The sequence below is a fragment of the Bubalus kerabau genome, chromosome 4 (genome assembly GCF_029407905.1).
Source record: "Bubalus kerabau isolate K-KA32 ecotype Philippines breed swamp buffalo chromosome 4, PCC_UOA_SB_1v2, whole genome shotgun sequence".
Lineage (NCBI taxonomy): Eukaryota > Metazoa > Chordata > Mammalia > Artiodactyla > Bovidae > Bubalus > Bubalus kerabau.
The window spans coordinates 8223529-8241466 of record NC_073627.1 but is presented as its reverse complement, the minus strand read 5'-3'; the positions used below and the strand labels follow the sequence as shown (position 1 = coordinate 8241466).

General features: G+C 46.7%; 1 protein-coding gene across 1 annotated transcript in view; it reads right to left on the bottom strand.

Moving 5' to 3' along the window:
• Positions 1-12024, bottom strand: part of TMEM94 (transmembrane protein 94) — a 36089-nt gene extending 24065 nt beyond the window's left edge. Inside the window, exon 1 of the mRNA XM_055575133.1 lies at positions 11683-12024. The gene's annotated coding sequence lies outside the window, so the exon portion shown is untranslated. The remainder of the gene's footprint in view (positions 1-11682) is intronic.
• Between the last annotated feature and the right edge of the window lie 5914 nt (positions 12025-17938).

The window sequence follows — 17938 nt, the reverse complement described above, 5'->3', positions numbered from 1 at the left end:
AGAGAGCAAACTAACCTGCTCTCTAACAGTTCTCTTGGGGCCGACAGCACAGCCTTATTAAGAGGAGCTGGTCAGAAGCCCAGGAGAACTGTCTAGAAACAATTAAAAAAAAAAAAAGCTGTGTCCAGAGGACCCCAGGCAGGAGGCCCAGGCGCTGCAGGCACTAAATCCGACCCACGATCCCATCCGATCCCTCACAGGCCTGCATGGCTGAGTCTGCCCGTCCCTCTGCTCTGCCAAGCAGGGCTCACAGTCCCGGAGGTCCGAGGCAGCCAGCTGACATGGGATCCGGGGAGGCTGAGTGTGCATCTCCCAGAGGCCGCTCTGACTCGGGCACCCAGGCCCTGTTTACAAGGACAGCTCAAGGTCCCCATGACAGCCCATCCCAGCGGGGGCTGGAAGAGGCAGTCACTGCACAGAGAGAGGCATCAGGAGCCATGCGGAGATTCTGCTCAACTTCCCTGCCAACACTACCAGGGTGAGACGACTGTGCGGCCAGCTGGAACCGCAGCAGCTCCGAAAGGGCAGCCAGGGGCACGACATTCTTCTGTGAGTCTCTGTGTTCCCATCACTCCATACATGGGATTCTGGGAGACAGCCGGCCCTAACTGCCTAATCTGAAACCAGTAGCTGTGTCCTTAAAGGGCCAGGTCTACTCCCCGCCCATGGTGAAAAAACCCACAGGCTTCAAAGCCAAACACCGGTGGGTTCAAATCCTGGTTCCATCATGTGCCAAGTGCCAAATGACCTTGGTGAATCACCTGCCTCTCTGAGCCTCAATGTACTTGTTCAATGAAAGGGAGTGATGATGCCTATTTCACAGTATTAATATTGATACACACCCATACGTGTGTGTGTGCTAAGTCGCTTTACTCATGTCCAACTCTGCGACCCTATGGACTGTAGCCTGCCAGGCTCCTCTGTCCATGGGGTTCTCCAGGCAAGAATACTGGAGTGGATTGCAGTGCCCTCTTCCAGGGGATTGTCCTGGCCCAGGGATTGAACCCACGTCTCTGATGTCTCCTGCACTGGCAGGCAGGTTCTTTACCACTAGTACCACCTGGGAAGCCCAACACACATCCATAAAAATAACTAAAATGAAAAATACTGACAGTACCTACTGTTGGTGAGGACACGAACTTGAAAATTACTGGTGGGACTATCACATGGTATAACCACTTAGGAAAACGTTTTGGCAGTCTCTGATAAAGTAGAGGTGACTGCTGAAAAAGGCGGGGGTTAGAGGCACCAACCTCTGACACCACCACCTCACCCTCGGAGTGTAGTGGCAAGTCCACGTGTAACTTTACAGTCAGCCCTCCAATTTACAGTCCTGCCTTTATGGATTCAACCAACCATGGATCATGTAGCATTCTGGTTCGTATTCAGTGAAAGAAATACATATATAAGTGGACTCATGCAGTTCAAGGGCCAACTATAAACACTTATTAAATGACCAAGTAATCAAAATATACACCCTCACAAATATTCATAGCAATTTCATTCAAAGCAGCCCCAAATTGGAATAATGCAAATGTCCACTGAACATTGAAAAAACTAAGATCATGGCATCCAGTCCCATCACTTCATGGCATATAGATGGGGAAACAATGGAAACAGTGAAAGACTTTATTTTCTTGGGCTCTAAAATCACTGCTGACGATGACTGCAGCCATGAAATTAAAAGACGCTTGCTCCTTGGAAGAAAGGCTATGACCAACCTAGACAGCATATTAAAAAGCAGAGACATTACTTTGCCGACAAAGGTCCATATAGTCAAAGCTATGGTTTTTCCAGTAGTCATGTATGGATGTGAGAGTTGGACCATAAAGGAGGCTGAGCACCGAAGAATGGATGCTTTCAAACTGTAGTGTTGGAGAAGATTCTTGAGAGTCCCTTGGACTGCAAGTAGATCAAACCAGTCAGTCCTAAAGGAAATCAATCCTGAATATTCATCGGAAGGATTGACGCTGAAGCTGAAGCTCTAATGCTCTGGCCACCTGATGTGAAGAGCCAACACACTAGTAAAGACCCTGATCCTGGGAAAAGTTGGAGGCAGGAGAATTAGGGGATGACAGAGGACAAGATGTGGACATGAGTCTGAGCAAGCCTCAGGAGATGGTGATGGACAGGGAAGCCTGGTGTGCTGCAGTCCACGGGGTCACAAAGATCCGGACGTGACCGAGTGAATGAACAACTACCACTCACAGGTGAATGGATGAACGTGTTATGGTTAATGCGTATAATGGAATTCTACCCAGCAACAAATTCATACATGCAACTGATACGTACAACAATGTGGCTGAATATCAAAAACATCTGATGAGTAAAAGAAGCCACTCACAAAAGAGTGCCTACTGTATGATTCAATTTACATAAAATTTATTGTTGTTGTTTAGTCATTAAGTAGTGTCTGATTGTTTGCGACCCTATAGACTGTAGCCCACAAGGCTCCTCTGTCCATGGGATTTCCCAGGCAAGGATATAGAAATAGGTTGCCATTTTCTTCTCCAGGGGATCTTCTAGCCCTAGGGATTGAATCTGTCTTTCCTACATTGCATGTGAATTCTTTACCACTGAGCCACCTGGGAAACCCATATAAACTTTAGAACAGGCAAAACTAATCAATCATGGCAGCAAGCAGATCAGGAGTTGCCTGGGGTCAGGGAGAGGGAATGACCACAAACGACACAGAGATCTTTTGTTTAATATTGTGACTGTGAATGGTGGTTATGGGATGTATACATTTGTCAAAATTCTTTGAACTATATACTCAATGGGTTGGCAAAAATATTTGTTCGGGTTTTTCGCAACATCTTATTTTTTGGCCAACCTGATAAACAGGTATGTTTTATTGTATGAAAATAGAGTGCTTCCATAGAGCTGATTCTCAGAAAGTACAGTGGAATCTGAGGTACAGCCGATCTTTAAAATGAAGCATTTATCCAGGGCCGACAATGGCAGATACTTGGTAAGTCTAAGGAATGGTCCTGTTTTCAAAGAACTGTAAGATGAGGTCCCTTCCCTAGAGGGATTTAAAATACAGTGGTTTGGGCTATTCTGAAAAAAAGATAACTAAAATTCAAGTTGGCCTTGAAACACTAAATGAGAACTGCCAACAGGTACGTAGGAGGAAGACTTACTTAAGCAAGGGCCAGGAGTCCAACCAAGGCACCGAGGAAGAAATGCAGAAGCCTTTTTGAAAGACAGAGATCTGACCTATTCGGTTAGAGCAGAAGGCCTGAGTAGGTCAGAGTGAAGAAATAAATGAAGGACCACACAGGACAGGGAAGGCGGGAACTCTTGCAACAAAGGCACCCCGAGGAGTCACTGGAGGTTTCTGAGTAGGCCTCGGGATTTTAAGAGGGTAGAGAATGGATCAGAGGAGAAAGGGAAAGAAATTACAGGCAGAAGAGTTAGAAGAAAATGACAGTCACCCTGGTTCGCTATGACGAGTGTCTCAACAAAGGAGGCAAAGAGAGTGACTTGGTGGATGCTTCCTGGCTCAGAACCAGCGTCAAAAAGAGCTAAGTAAGTGATGGGGGCTTTCCGGGGGTCCAGTGGATAAGATTCCCCCGACAACGCAGGGGACATGGGTTCAATGCCTGCTCCAGGAGGATCCCGCAGGTCTCAGGGCAGCTAAGTGTGTGTAGAGCCCGTGCTCCACAACAGGAGAAGCCACTGCAGCGAGAAGCCTGCGTGCCACGACTAGAGAAGAAAACAAGAGAGCCCGCACACAGCAGCGAAGGCCAGCGCGGCCAAAAGTAAACGAGATGTTTTCTTTTTTAAAAACAGAGCTTAAGTGGGTACCCGACGTTCAGGCTGAGGACTAACTGAGGAGCTGGCTGTCCACATCTCTGTTAGCTATGGTGGCATTCTAGGCACACCCAACCCATCAAAAGCATAATTTGGTGGACTTCAGCTAAACAGCGGTGCCCAAAGTGTACTGACTGATGCGGGAGGGAGGGAGGCTTTTAATCACAAGTCTCAGAGTTCTATCCTTGGTGGCATCCTAGTCAGTGGTTTCATCAGTGACTTGGGTGAGGAAACAGACGGTATGCTAATCAAATTCTCAGGTAGCACAAGCCTGGAAAGGAGATCAAAGCCAAGCTCCAAGAAGATCTCAACAGGCAGAAATGATGGGCCAAATGTAATAGATTCAACTCAACTGTAAGAGATTCAATATTAATTCCTGTCCTTAGGTTCAAAAACTACTGTATAAAACATTCTAAAGCAATTATCCTTCAGTTAAAAATAAAAAAAAATTTTTTTAAACACTACTGTAGAAAACACTGTAAAGCAATTATCCTTCAATTAAAAATAAATTAATTAAAAATTTAAAAAAGCTACTGTATAAAACTACTACAAATGGCTTGTGTGCTAAGTTGTTTTGGTCGCGTCTGACTCTTTGTGACCCCATGGACCATAGCCCGCCAGGCCTCTCCCTGGGAAGATGGGATTCTCCAGGCAAGAATACTGGAGTGGGTTGCCGTGCCCTCCTCCAGGGGATCTTCCCGACGCAGGGATCGAACCTCCTGCACCAGCAGGCAGGTTCTTTACCACTAGCGCCACCTGGGAAGCAGTTTCAAAATAAATGGCATGGCCACCCAGAGTTCATTCATATTTAGGTCAAAGAACTGATGCTTTCAAACTGTGGTGCTGGAGAAGACTCTTGAGAGTACCTTGGACAGCAAGGAGATCAAACTAGTCAATCTTAAAAGAAATTAACCCTGAATACTCATTGGAAGGACTGATGCTAAAGCTGAAGCTCCAATACTTTGGCCATCCGATGAGAAGAGCCGACTCAGTGGACAAGACCCTGATGTTGGGAAAGACTGAGGGCAAGAGGAGAAAGAGGCAACAGAGGATGAGATGGTTGGATGCTATCACCGACTCAATGGACATGAGTTTGAGCAAACTCTGGGAGCTAGTGACAGACAGGAAAGCTTGGTGTGCTGCAGTTCATGGGGTTGCAAACAGTCGGGCATGACTTAAGAGACGGAACAACGATAACAATAGACATGCTGCTGCTGCTGCTGCGAAGTCGCTTCAGTCGTGTCCGACTCTGTGCGACCCCATAGACAGCAGCCCACCAGGCTCCTCTGTCCATGGGATTCTCCAGGCAAGAACCCTGGAGTGGGTTGCCATTTCCTCCTCCAACGCATGAAAGTGAAAAGTCAAAGTGAAGTCGCTCAGTCGTGTCCGACGCCTAGCGACCCCATGGACTGCAGCCTACCAGGCTCCTCTGTCCATGGGATTTTCCAGGCAAGAGTACTGGAGTGGGGTGCCATTGCCTTCTCCGATAGACATGCTAAGTACCCCAAAAGAGAATAAGTCTCCTGCTTGCACATTTCAGAGCACACCTGAAATAATTTGCTCATTTGTGTATCATACACTGAGAAGGACACTGACAAAGCCGAAGGTTTCCAGGCAGAAACCGCCAGGTTGGATAATCTGTGACATGAGAAATAGTGGAAGGAGCTGGACACCCTTAGCCAGGACACATACCAAAAACATGTCAGGTCTGATCAGGGCTTAGAAGGGCCTGATGGCTGCCAGGGGAAAGAAGGGCCAGGCTCACTCTGGGAGGCTCCAACGACAGGGCCTAGACTCGGGTGAGGAAGCTACAAGGAGGCAGACTGGGACTTAACATGAACAATATCTTTTCTTCGTTTTTGTTTTTTGGCCACAAGGCTTGTGGGACTCTGAGTTCCCCAACCAGGGATTGAATCCAGGCCACGGCAGTGAAAGCCTGGAATCCTAACCACTGGGCCACCAGGAAACTCGTGAGCAATTTCATTACATAGTTAAAATTGCATTTAAAAAATGAGGAGGCTACCTGAGAGGCAATGGGCTCCCCATCACCAGAGGGATCCAAGCAACGGTGGGAAATTATGGAGCTAATAAATACATCAGGCAGCAAATAAGAAAGAGATGAGCTTCTATGGTCTCTTCTAATTCCAAGAGACTATGAAATCAAGAAATCCAGGAGCATTTACCTATGAAAAGATGCTCAACTCCACTCACAGGAAGAGACATTCAAATTAGACTACCCCAAGGGAACAAAGCTGGAATATTTTCACCACCGGACTTCAAGGTTTTGTAATGCTACACTAATCGATGCAGTGTGGTATTGGCCTGGTAATAGAGTCTAGAAATAGATCCAGACAAATATGGTTGATTGATTTTTGAGAAGGGTACAAAGGCAACTCAGTGGAGAAAAGACAGTCTTTTCAACAAATCATGCTGGAACTAAATAATCAGATATTAAAAAAAAAAAAAACCCAAAGTTTGTAAATATAGCTTGCACCATATACAAGAATTAACCAGTAATGGCTCATAGAGGTAAACGGAAAAGTAAAAAGAAGAAATAATAAGAGGAAAACCTTTGTTAACTTTGGGTTGGGTTTCTTAGAGTCAATACCAAAAGCTGCTGCTGCTACTGCTGCTAAGTCACTTCAGTCGTGTCCAACTCTGTGTGACCCCATAGACGGCAGCCACCAGGCTTCCCTGTCCCTGAGATTCTCCAGGCAAGAACACTGGAGTGGGTTGCCATTTCCTTCTCCAATGCATGCAAGTGAAAAGTGAAAGTGAAGTCCCTCAGTCGTGTCTGACTCTTAGCGACCCCATGGACTGCAGCCCACCGGGCTCCTCCGTCCATGGGATTTTTCAGGCAAGAGTACTGGAGTGGGGTGCCATTGCCTTCTCCAAATACCAAAAGCACAACCTACAAAAGATATTAATAAATTGGAACTGAGTAACTGATGACAGGAGTGGGAGGAAGAATTTTCACTGTATATACTTTTGTGCCTTTTGAATGTACCACGTGAATGCACCACATGTATCTTTAAAAAAAAAAAAACAACAGCAACCTCTCACTTCTGGGTATATACCCACGAGATGTGACATCAGGGATCCAAACAAGTGTGTGTATACTCGTGTTCACAGCAGCATTATTCACAACGGCAAAAGTGGAAGCAACCCAAGCGTCCGTCAACAGATGAACGGATATACAAAATGTGGCTGATGCATACAATGGAATATTAGTCCATCTTAAAAAGGAAGAACATTCTGACACGTGCTGCAACATCAAAGAACTTTTAAGGCCTACACTGTGTGAAATAGTGAGTGAAAGTCGCTCAGTCACGTCCGACTCTTTGTTTGACTCCGTGGACAGTGGCCCACCAGGATCCTCTGTCTGTGGAATTCTTTAGGCAAGAGTACTGGAGTGGGTTACCATTCCCTTCTCCAAGGGATCTTCCCGACCCAGGGACTGAACCAGGTCTCCCACATTGCAGATAGATTCATTACTGTCTGAGCCACCGAGGAAGCCCAAAGTGAAATAAGCCAGTCACAAAAGGACAAATACCGTATGTTTCTTCTGACACGAGGTTTCTAAGGAGTCAAATTCCTACAGACAGAAAGTAGAATGGTGGTTTCCGGGGACTAAGGAGCAGGGAATGGGGGGTAAGTGTTTAGCAGGGACAGAGTTTCAGTCTGGGAAAATGAAACAGCTCTGGAGATGGATGGTGGTGATGGCTGTGTAACAATATGAATGTACTGAACACACCGAACTGGTTAAAATGCTAAGTGTTGTGCTGTGTACATTTTACCACAATATATTAAAAAAGTCAGCAACTTCTGATTTTGCAATTGGCTCTGGCTTTTATTACAAGCAGTGCGTTCCATGACGACTTTAGGGATGTTTATGCTCAAATTCAATAAAGGCTTTAAAAAAAAAAGAAGATACTAACATTAAGAAAACTAAGTTCATATTATATAATTGTACTATTCATATTCATACTATTCATTCATATACTATTCACACTATAATATTCATATTCTTAACTGTAATATTTCTAGTTTCCCAAAGGCCACTGTGAGCCCTGAAAGTCTCCTTCCCTTGGGGCCCCCTCGTTCCCCATCACTTCAGGCCTCTGGATGCGGGCACCAGCTCAGGTCTAATCTGGCCCTTAACCTACTTGCCATGCCATGTGATCCTGTTTACTACTGGCTCGGCAGCCGCAGGCAAAGCTTATTATTAAGCTGGTCACCAAACCACACATTCGGCTGGCCAGTCCATTCGGAAGAAAAACATTCCTGCTGCGGCTTAGCCTTTAGTTCACCTGTGTACTGTAAACAAATCTGGGCCTGCTCAGAAACCGGGGTTCAAAAAATGTTTTTAAAGGAGCCTATCTTTCAGGTAGGAAAAGATGCTCTCATGAAAACAAGGCTGACACACAGCAGAAACTTACACAGCATTGTAAAGCAACTATACTCCAATAATAAAAGTTTTTTAATTAAAAATCTCATTTGGAGAACAAAAGGCACTTAGCAACTTTTGGAAAAAATGAAATAAATTATGATGTATGGATTAAAAAAAACAAAACAACCAGGACTTCCCTAGTGATCCAGTGGTTGAGAATCCGCCTGCCAACGCAGGGGACACGGGTTCGATCCCTGGTCCAGGAAGATTCCACATGCCTCTGGGCAACCAGGCCCATGTGTCACAATGACTGCAACCACTGAAGCCTGAGTGCTCAAGAGCCCACACTCTGAACAAGAGGAGCCAGTGCACTGAGAAGCCCTCACTCAGCAACTGGAGAGCAGCCCCTGCTTGCCAGAACTAGAGAAAGCCCTCAAACTGCAACAGAGACCCAGTGCAGTCAAAATAAATGAGTACATAAAAACAACAACGCTGACACGATACTCAGATTTAAAAGATCAGCATCCACTGATCAGCAGAGATGTGCCCACTACGACTGGGAACCTTCACACTTCAACACCAGGAGTGAGTGGATTTGGGAAAGGCTATTATCAGAACTCAAACTTGAGTTGGGTGAGGTTCAGTCGCGCCTTGGGTCGTAGGTCATGGTCTCCAGCCTCCAGGGTCTAATGCTCGATGATCTGAGGTGCAGCTGATGTAATAATAATAAAAATAAAGTGCACAATAAACATAATGCACTTGAACCATCCCCAAACCATCCCCCCATGATCCATGGGAAAACTGTCTTCCATGAAATCGGTCCCTGGTGCCAAAACGGTTGGGGACGGCTGGGTAGCTCATTTTACAATAGCATGCTTCCCTCTCTATACAGAAACTGTTTCCCAAGCTCAACATTAGGGAAGGACCAGTGGGAGGAACCAAAGGATTGCAACCTGCCTTTCTCATGAGTTCTGCAGGAGTTAGGCTTTCCAAAAGGCTGATTCTCAACCCTTGGAGCTGGTACTCCCTAGCAACTTCTCAAAATAGAAATGTGAAGGGCTTTCTGTTGGCTTCCATCTCACCGCCCAGCCCTGGCTCTCCCGGTCGGGTCACCACAAACAAGGAGGGGGTGGAGGCGGTTCAAGGGCAGTTAACTCTCACTTCTTTGGCAGCTGGTTATCAACGGGATGGTTTGTACTCCACCTCCCTGGGCAAGGCACTTCTCCATGGTCTCAGCCAGTTTCCCTACTTGTCGTTCTGACAAAAATCAGTGAGAAAGGAAGCTGCAGCTGAAATAAGCCTTCCAGGGTATGTGGATTTTATGTGAACGTCTAGCCCCCGTTTCACACTTAATGACAGTCTACATCCTGGTGTCTTCTGATCTTTAGAGTGATTTTTTTTCTATTCCATGGATCACTTTTACCTTTTTCTTTTTTTTTTTTTCTTTTACCCAACTTTTTAGATAATGAACCTGGTGCCCTTTTTTCTTATTTAAAACTACCTCACTGGAACACCCTCGCTCTTCTTTTGCCCAGATCACCATAAAGACATACCACCATAATATTTCTTCTTCAGTGCTTCTTGACTTTTTTCTGTTTCCACACTGCTCTTATACACAATCACACTCTCTTAATAACACCTCTAATTACACTGCCGAGGTCCCTGAAACCAAGAAAGTGCTACCTTGCCCTGACTCCACCCGCCCCACCCCCGCCTCCCCTGAGAATCACTAATTTACACCCACAAAGACAGACCACAATAACTATTAATCAGCCAGTGAACTACCTGTTGGTTACTTAAAATTAATAAATGCAAAATATATTAAGTAAATGCTAGACCCCATGAAAAGGGATTCCCTGGCGGCTCAGATGGTAAAGAATCTGCCTGCAATGCAGGAGACCTAGGTTCCATTCCTGGGGTGGGAAGACACTGGCTTCTACAGTCCATGGGGTCACAAAGAGTCGGACATGACTGAGCGACTAACACACACACAAAGATCCCATGCAAGGGATCCTATACATACAGACCACCTCATTTAAGGCTCACAACCACTCTACAAGAGGCTGAGAAAAAATAGGGAACTTGGTTTTCTCAGATCACACCTAGGAAAGGACATGCTCTGATGGGTAAAGAGCTCAAGAATCTGGACTTGATGACCTTGGTGACCCTGGCCCTGGCCCTTTGCTTCTCTCAACAGTTAGTCCCAGGCCTCCCAGGTGGCTCAGTGGTAAAGAATCCACCTGCCAATTCCAAGACACATGGGTTCGATCCCTGGGTGGGGAAGATGCCCTGGAGAAGGAAATGACAACCCACTCCAGTATTCTTGCCTGGGAAATCCCATGGACAGAGGAGCCTGGCGGTCTATACAATCCATGCGGTGGCAAAAGAATAAGACACGACTTAAGGACTAAACAACAGTTAGTCCCCATATCTGTAAAATAAAACGTTAAAACTCCCTCTTGACTTCCATCTTCTAAGAGTGCCCAGGCTTAACTGAAGTGAGTGTCTTGGATAAAGCAAGAGAAAACTAGCATCGTCCCGGTGGACAAAATCACACACCAAGAAGGAAAATAGGATTCAACACAGAACTCCCTGCCTTCCCCGCCCCCCCACCCCGAGAGCCACACACACACACACACACACACACACATACACACACAGAGGGTGGGATAGAGCAGCACGTGACCATATCAATGAGCACTCCGAAGTGCAGCCGGTGGTTACACACCAATGAAAGAGCAGGGTTTCCCTCGTGTCTGGCACCGGGCAGGGGCTCACGTCGCTGCACACGAGGGACTCTAAGTACTGGCTTCAGCGGTGAGCCACTGAGGAGCCAGAGCACAGCAGAGGCAGCAGTTTAAAGGGTGGCAGTGACTCCTGCTGCTTCCAAGGAGTCTTGAAACCTTCGGGAAAGGTAGAAAGGGGCGGGGAGGGGGAGGCCGGGCACGCTCCAAAATGCAACGTCGCCGCCGCTCTGCGCGGAGAAGCAACCTCCGGCTCCGTCCACCTGGACACCGGGGTCGTGATCAGCACGAGGGCCCGGGCGGCATTTGAGAGCGCGCGCAGGGGAGACAACCGTCCGAACTGAGGCCGGGAGGGGGGGCACTCCCAGACACCCTCTGAATAAACTGGACGCCAGCGCTGGAGGCCGTCCGGGCCAGGGCCCAGGCACGGTCATTCCCGGGGCAGGGAGTCTTTTGTTGGCGGGAGGCTTCGATTTTTGACGCGGGACCCCCAAGGGGCCAAGCCAGGGCCGAGGGGCAAGTGTGAGCCCCTGAGAGGAAGGAAATGGCCAAGAGCTGGAGGCAAAAGCCAGTTCCTTGACTCCTCCACTGAAAGGGATTCCCTCGAGGCCATTCCCTGGGTGCAGACCCCAGACTCCCCTCCCCTCGGCCAGGAATCCCGAGGAGGCGGAAGGCCGGGCCCCACGCCCCTGTGCTCCCCTTGCTTCGGGCCATGGGCCTTCTCGTACTTACCGGGGCCCGGGGACCGGTCTTCCTCGCCCGCGTCCTCTCCCCTCCCTGCCCCCTCCTCACTTCACGTCCCCTCCTCCAGGGGCCGCGGCCATGCCCGTTACTGGCAACTCCAAAGGGGTTTGCCTCCTTCTCCGACAATGGAGACCGCTAGCTCGCTCGCTAAAGTCCTGGGCGCCGATTGGTCAAAATCCGAGACGGGGAGGATTTCCAGCTTCTTATTGGCAGAGTGGAGCGCGAGGCTGTAGCCACAACCGCCCCTCTGGGAGCCTGGCGGAATTGAGTGCCAAATGCTGCCGGCGGGAGAGCTCACAACCGCTGTCCATCCTTGAGCGTCGTTCTCCGGCGGTTTCTGAGCCAGCGGTCTCAGTCAGGGAGGGGGGCACGGCTTTCAGCTCGATTCGTTTTCCCACGGAATTATCCTGGGAAGATCGACAGGACCTTCCGCCCCCCGCCTTTCTTTTTAAAATAAGCCCTTTGCAGAGCAGAGCAGAGCGCCTGTGTCTCCGACTTCTAACTACCCTCCTTGTTGCTGGGAACAAATGCCTAGAGACACCTCGACGCTCAGAGACCTTGGAGGGAGTCCCTGGGGACCACTACTGCTTCCAATCAAAGCTGGAGAATCTAAGGCAATCCTGCAGTTTTCTCCTCAGCTTAACTGAACTCTAAGGGGAAAAACAAGTTAAAAAAAATTTTTTTTTCTAGATAATTAGAGACATCGCTTGGGAAACCTCTCTTGGGAAAACAAAGCAAGCTGTGTCAGTATTTGCTCCTCTTTTCCCAGAGATCTAAGTCTGGAGAGTTAGGGTTTTGATTTTTGGTTTTGTGTCTGTTTATAAAATTGAAGGACAGTCATGGCTGGCCCTGGGAAGTAAGAGCCCCTTTTCCCTATTAATGAATTTAATTATGTAATTAAAATCTCTCTTTCTTTGCAGCTGGACAAGAAGGTGCCTTTTCGGTGCCTACTCTTGTATGTTTGAACTGTTTTATCTGTGTCTAGAACTGGTAGACTTGAATCTTAAATAAAACTTGTGGAATTGTGTCACTTTCCTGCAAACAAAAATCTGCAGTTTATCTCTGCAAATAGAAAAAGTCCAAATCTCTCTGCCTGACGTTCAAAGCCCCTCATAAATCGACTCAGACATACATTTCCAGGCTTAACTCCCACAAACTGAACTATTCCTGCAGCCACAGATTTACCGCTATCCCCTAGATGCCTCTGGGACTCTCCCACCTCTGCTCCTTTGCCCAAGAGGATTCCTGTGCTTTGCAGATTCCTTCCTACCAATAAAGCCAGTGTTCAAATACACAACCATCCTAAAAGTCTATCTCAAACACTACCTGCCCAAAAGACTTCCCAGACTTTTAGTCATTGAAACTCTCTCTATAGCCTTGTGCTTTTGTACCCTCATTGCATCGCTGCCTTTACAAAAGTATGCTTTGCGCAGAATAATTTTTGTAGGACTTCAGACTCCTTGAAGGCAGCTTGGTTATCCTGGCAGTCTCCACAGCACTTTACTTGAAGCCTGGTACCTAGTAAATGTTTGCTGAATTGAACTAGTCCATTGTCTGTATCTTACTTCTTTTCACTTCATCCTAGAAGGCTTTGTTGTTGTTCACTCACTAAGTCATGTCCAACTCTTTGCCACCCTGTGGACTGTAACTTGCCAGGCTTTGCTGTTCATGGGATTTCCCAGGCAAGAATACTTGCGTGAGTTGCCATTTCCTTCTCCAGGGGATCTTCCCGACCCAGAGATTGAATCTGCAGAGATTGAATCTGCATCTCCTGGATTGTCAGGCGGATTCTTTACCACTGAGCCACCAGGGAAGCCCCCACCCCCACCCCCCACATAAGCTTATATAGCCGCATTGGTGTTACCCGAAAGATGTAGGGTTCAGCTGCTTGCCACTCAAAAGCCAATAAACCAGCCAGGTTGCTGGAAAGGAAAATTTGCTTATTTCAGATATGGGCAAGAGGTGGGGAGAGCAGTTCAGTTCAGTTCAGTTGCTCAGTCATGTCCGACTCTTTGCAACCCCATGAAGTGCGGCATACCAGGCCTCCCTGTCCATCACCAACTCCCAGAGTCCACCCAAACCCATGTCCATCAAGTCGGTGATGCCATCCAACCATCTCATCCTCTGTCGTCCCCTTCTCCTCCTGCTCTCAATCTTTCCCAGCATCAGAGTCTTTTCCAATGAGTCAGCTCTTCGCATCAGGTGGCCAAAGTATTGGAGTTTCAGCTTCAACATCAGTCCTTCCGATGAACACCGAGGACTGATCTCCTTCAGAATGGACTGGTTGGATCTCCTTGCAGTCCAAGGGACTCTCAGGAGTCTTCTCCACTTGGGGCTGGTGCACTAGGACGACCCAGAGGGATGGAATGGGGAGGGAGGAGGGAGGAGGGTTCAGGATGGGGAACACATGTATACCTGTGGCGGATTCATTTTGATATTTGGCAAAACTGATACAATTATGTAAAGTTTAAAAATAAAATTAAAAAAAAAAAGAGTCTTCTCCAACACCACAGTTCAAAAGCATCAATTCTTCTGCGCTCAGCTTTCTTTATAGTCCAACTCTCACATCCACACATGACCACAGGAAAAACCATAGCCTTGACTAGACAGACCTTTGTTGGCAAAGTAATGTCTCTGCTTTTTAATATGCTATTTAGATTGGTCATAACTTTCCTTCCAAGGAGTAAGCGTCTTTTAATTTCATGGCTGCAGTCACCATCTGCAGTGATTTTAGAGCCCAGAAAAATAAAGTCTGACACTGTTTCCACTGTTTCCCCATCTATTTCCCATGGAGTGATGGGACCAGATGCCATGATCTTAGTTTTCTGAATGTTGAGCTTTAAGCCAACTTTTTCACTCTCCTCTTTCACTTTCATCAAGAGGCTCTTTAGTTCCTCTTCACTTTCTGCCATAAGGGTGGTGTCATCTGCATATCTGAGGTTATTGATATTTCTCCCGGCAATCTTGATTCCAGCTTGTGCTTCTTCTAGCCCAGCATTTCTCATGATGTACTCTGCACAGAAATTAAATAAGCAAGGTGACAATATACAGCCTTGATGTACTCCTTTTCCTATTTGGAACCAGTCTGTTGTTCCATGTCCAGTTCTAACTGTTGCTTCCTGACCTACATACAGGTTTCTCAAGAGGCAGGTCAGGTGGTCTGGGGAGAGCAGAGGTCTGTCCAAAGGCTGACTTCCCCACCCTGACAAACAGGGAGTGAAAGCTTTTGTAGGCTAAAGGAGGGGGCTACATGCAGAAACCACACAGTCACCTCTGACAGTCGTCTTCACATTGGTCATCGGTGGTCTGACCAGCGTCATCTTGGTTGTTATAGGTGCAGTTAACCTTCGGTTTCAGAGGCAGCTTGTTTCCATTTCTTTGAGGCCAAATCTCAGAGCTGTGACAGCTTATTCCACAGTTACAGTCTGGTCATCATGTAGTTAACTTCTCCACCTGGTGAGGGTTTCAGCATCTATAAGACAAGTCACAGGATATGGCTCAGAATATTATCTGTAGCCCTTGAGGAGGAACTAAAGGTCCTTGACTATGCTTAATGACTAGACTATTATTACTCGGCCTCCTCTGACTGTTTTCCTTTGTTTCTACATGTTCTCACTTCTCTGACAAACTTATTCTTTGACTAAAGTGTTCCGCAGACAAAAGGCAGGCAGAGGACATGGGGGGCAAGGACCATAGGGTCCTGCTCTGTTTCATTTGGAAGGTTAGCAAATGTGACGCAGTCATCCTGCCTTGTTCCACATTGTACCCCAGTCACCTCTGCCCATACTTAGTTCTCTCTTCTGTTAGGTTTTATGAACATCACTCAACAAATCTGAGCTTTATTCTGAGAAATCAAAAAGCTACTGGAGTGTTTTATGGATTTTTAGAATTTTTTAATTTATTTTATTTTTGGCTGTGCTGAGTCTTGGTGGGCTTTCTCTCTTTGCAGAGAGTGAGGGCTACTCTTCTGCTGTGGCGTGTGGACTTCTCATTACAGTGGCTTCTCTTGTTGCGGGGCACAGGCTCTCGGTGCCAGGGCTCAGTAGTTGTGACCCAAGGGCCCTAGAACACACACTCGGTAGTTGTAGTGTACAGGCTTAGTGCTCTGAGGTGTGCAGATTCTTCCCGGATGAGGAGTTGAACCTGTGTTCCCTGCATTGGCAGGTGGATTCTTATCTACTGTGCCACCAGGGAAGTCCCCGTTGGAGGGTTTTAAGTGAAAGAGTGTCCACGATCTGACTGGCATTTTTAAAATCCTCAGTTTGCCTGCTGAGTAGAGAATGGATCATAAGGAAGCAAGAGTGGCTTTGAGAGGCCCAGAAAGGAGGCATGGCACTAACCCGAGCAGCCCCTTGCTAAGGTGGTGGCAGCTGGGCAGCAAGAAGTAGACAACTTAAGAGATCTTTACAGGTAGACTAGGAAAAACTTAGTGATCAATTGAAGGTCTGGGGAGAAAGAAGGTTTCTACACCCTGGATTTCATATGACTGTCAATTATTTTTTTAAATCTTTATTGAAGTTGTTACAGAGTTGCTTCTGTTTCATGTTTTGTTTTTTTTTTTTGGCCAGAAGGCATGTGCGATCTTAGCTCCCCAACAAGGGACTGAACTGCACCCCGTGCATTGGAAGGTGAAGTCTTAGCCACTGGGCCGCCGGGAAGTCTCGCATATGGTGTCAGTTGTAATGACAAAGTATTTGTTCAGCTCCAGTTGCCTCCAAAGGGGTAATTTAGAGCAAAGTACTGAACAAACCATCAGCCAGAAAACATTCCTCTATTTATTTACGACTTCGCTTCATCTAGATGGAGATACGAGAGGTGAGTCAGGAAATGTGAGTAACTCAGCAGGGCTGATTCAGGGTTTTGAACAAGGAGTGACACGCCGAATCCCAGCCACACAGCAGCGCACTCCTCCTAGCTCGTACTGGAGCATCCTTCGTCTTGCGCCATCCTTTCAGCCTGATCAGGTGTTTAAAGGTGACAGGGTGAAATTGTTTAAGCTTTAACTTGTCCGAGCTAAACACCACAATTGGAATGAGTCCCTTGCCAGAAATCACAGTTTCGGGATCCACCTTCTGCAAATGGTTAGCTGCTGCCAAAGTCTCAGACCACCCTATGGACACTTACAGGCTCTTTGAAAGTATGGACCAAATGATCAAAGGATGTGGACAGTTTACATAAGAAACTACATATTAGGGCTTTTAAAATTTTTATTGGAATATAGTTGATTTGCAATGTTGTATTAGTTTCAGGAGTACAGCAAAGTAAATCAGTTATACATATACATATATCCACTCTTTTTTGCATTCTTTTCCCATATAGGCCATTACAGAGTATTGAGCAGAGTTCCCTGAGCTATACAGTAGGTCCTTGTGAGTTATCTCTTTTATCTACAGTAATGTATATATGTCAGTCCTAACCTCCCAGTTTGCCCCTCCCCCCGCTTTTCCCCTGGTAACAATAAATTTGTTTTCTACATCTGTAACTCTATTTCTATTTTGTAGATAAATTTGTTTGTACCCTTTTTAAGATTCCTTATATAAGCGGCATCACAGATATTTGTCTTTCTCTGCCTTACTTCACTTAGTGTGACAATCTCTAGGTCCATCCATGTTGCAGGAATCGTTACTTTGGCAGAAAGTTTCAATCTCGCTAATAACCAAAGAACATTAAATTAAACCCAGAGGAGCCATTTCTCATCTCTTCTGTTAAATAAAATAATAAAATTTAATAATGCTGAAACTGTAGTGAAACTAAGTTTAAACATTAATTTTTTATTGCAATCTACATTGTTATAATATCTGTGCTGGGCAATCTGACAGCAGGTGATCAGTTCAGTTCAGTCGCTCAGTCGTGTCCAACTCTTTGCGACCCCATGAATCACAGCACGCCAGGCCTCCCTGTCCATCACCAACTCCCGGAGTTCACCCAGACTCACGTCCATCGAGTCAGTGATGCCATCCAGCCATCTCATCCTCTGTCGTCCCCTTCTCCTCCTGCCCTCAATCCCTCCCAGCATCAGAGTCTTTGCCAATGAGTCAACTCTTCGCATGAGGTGGCCAAAGTACTGGAGTTTCAGCTTTAGCATCATTCCCTCCAAAGAAATCCCAGGGCTGATCTCCTTCAGAATGGACTGGTTGGATCTCCTTGCAGTCCAAGGGACTCTCAAGAGTCTTCTCCAACACCACAGTTCAAAAGTATCAATTCTTCGGCGCTCAGCCTTCTTCACAGTCCAACTCTCACATCC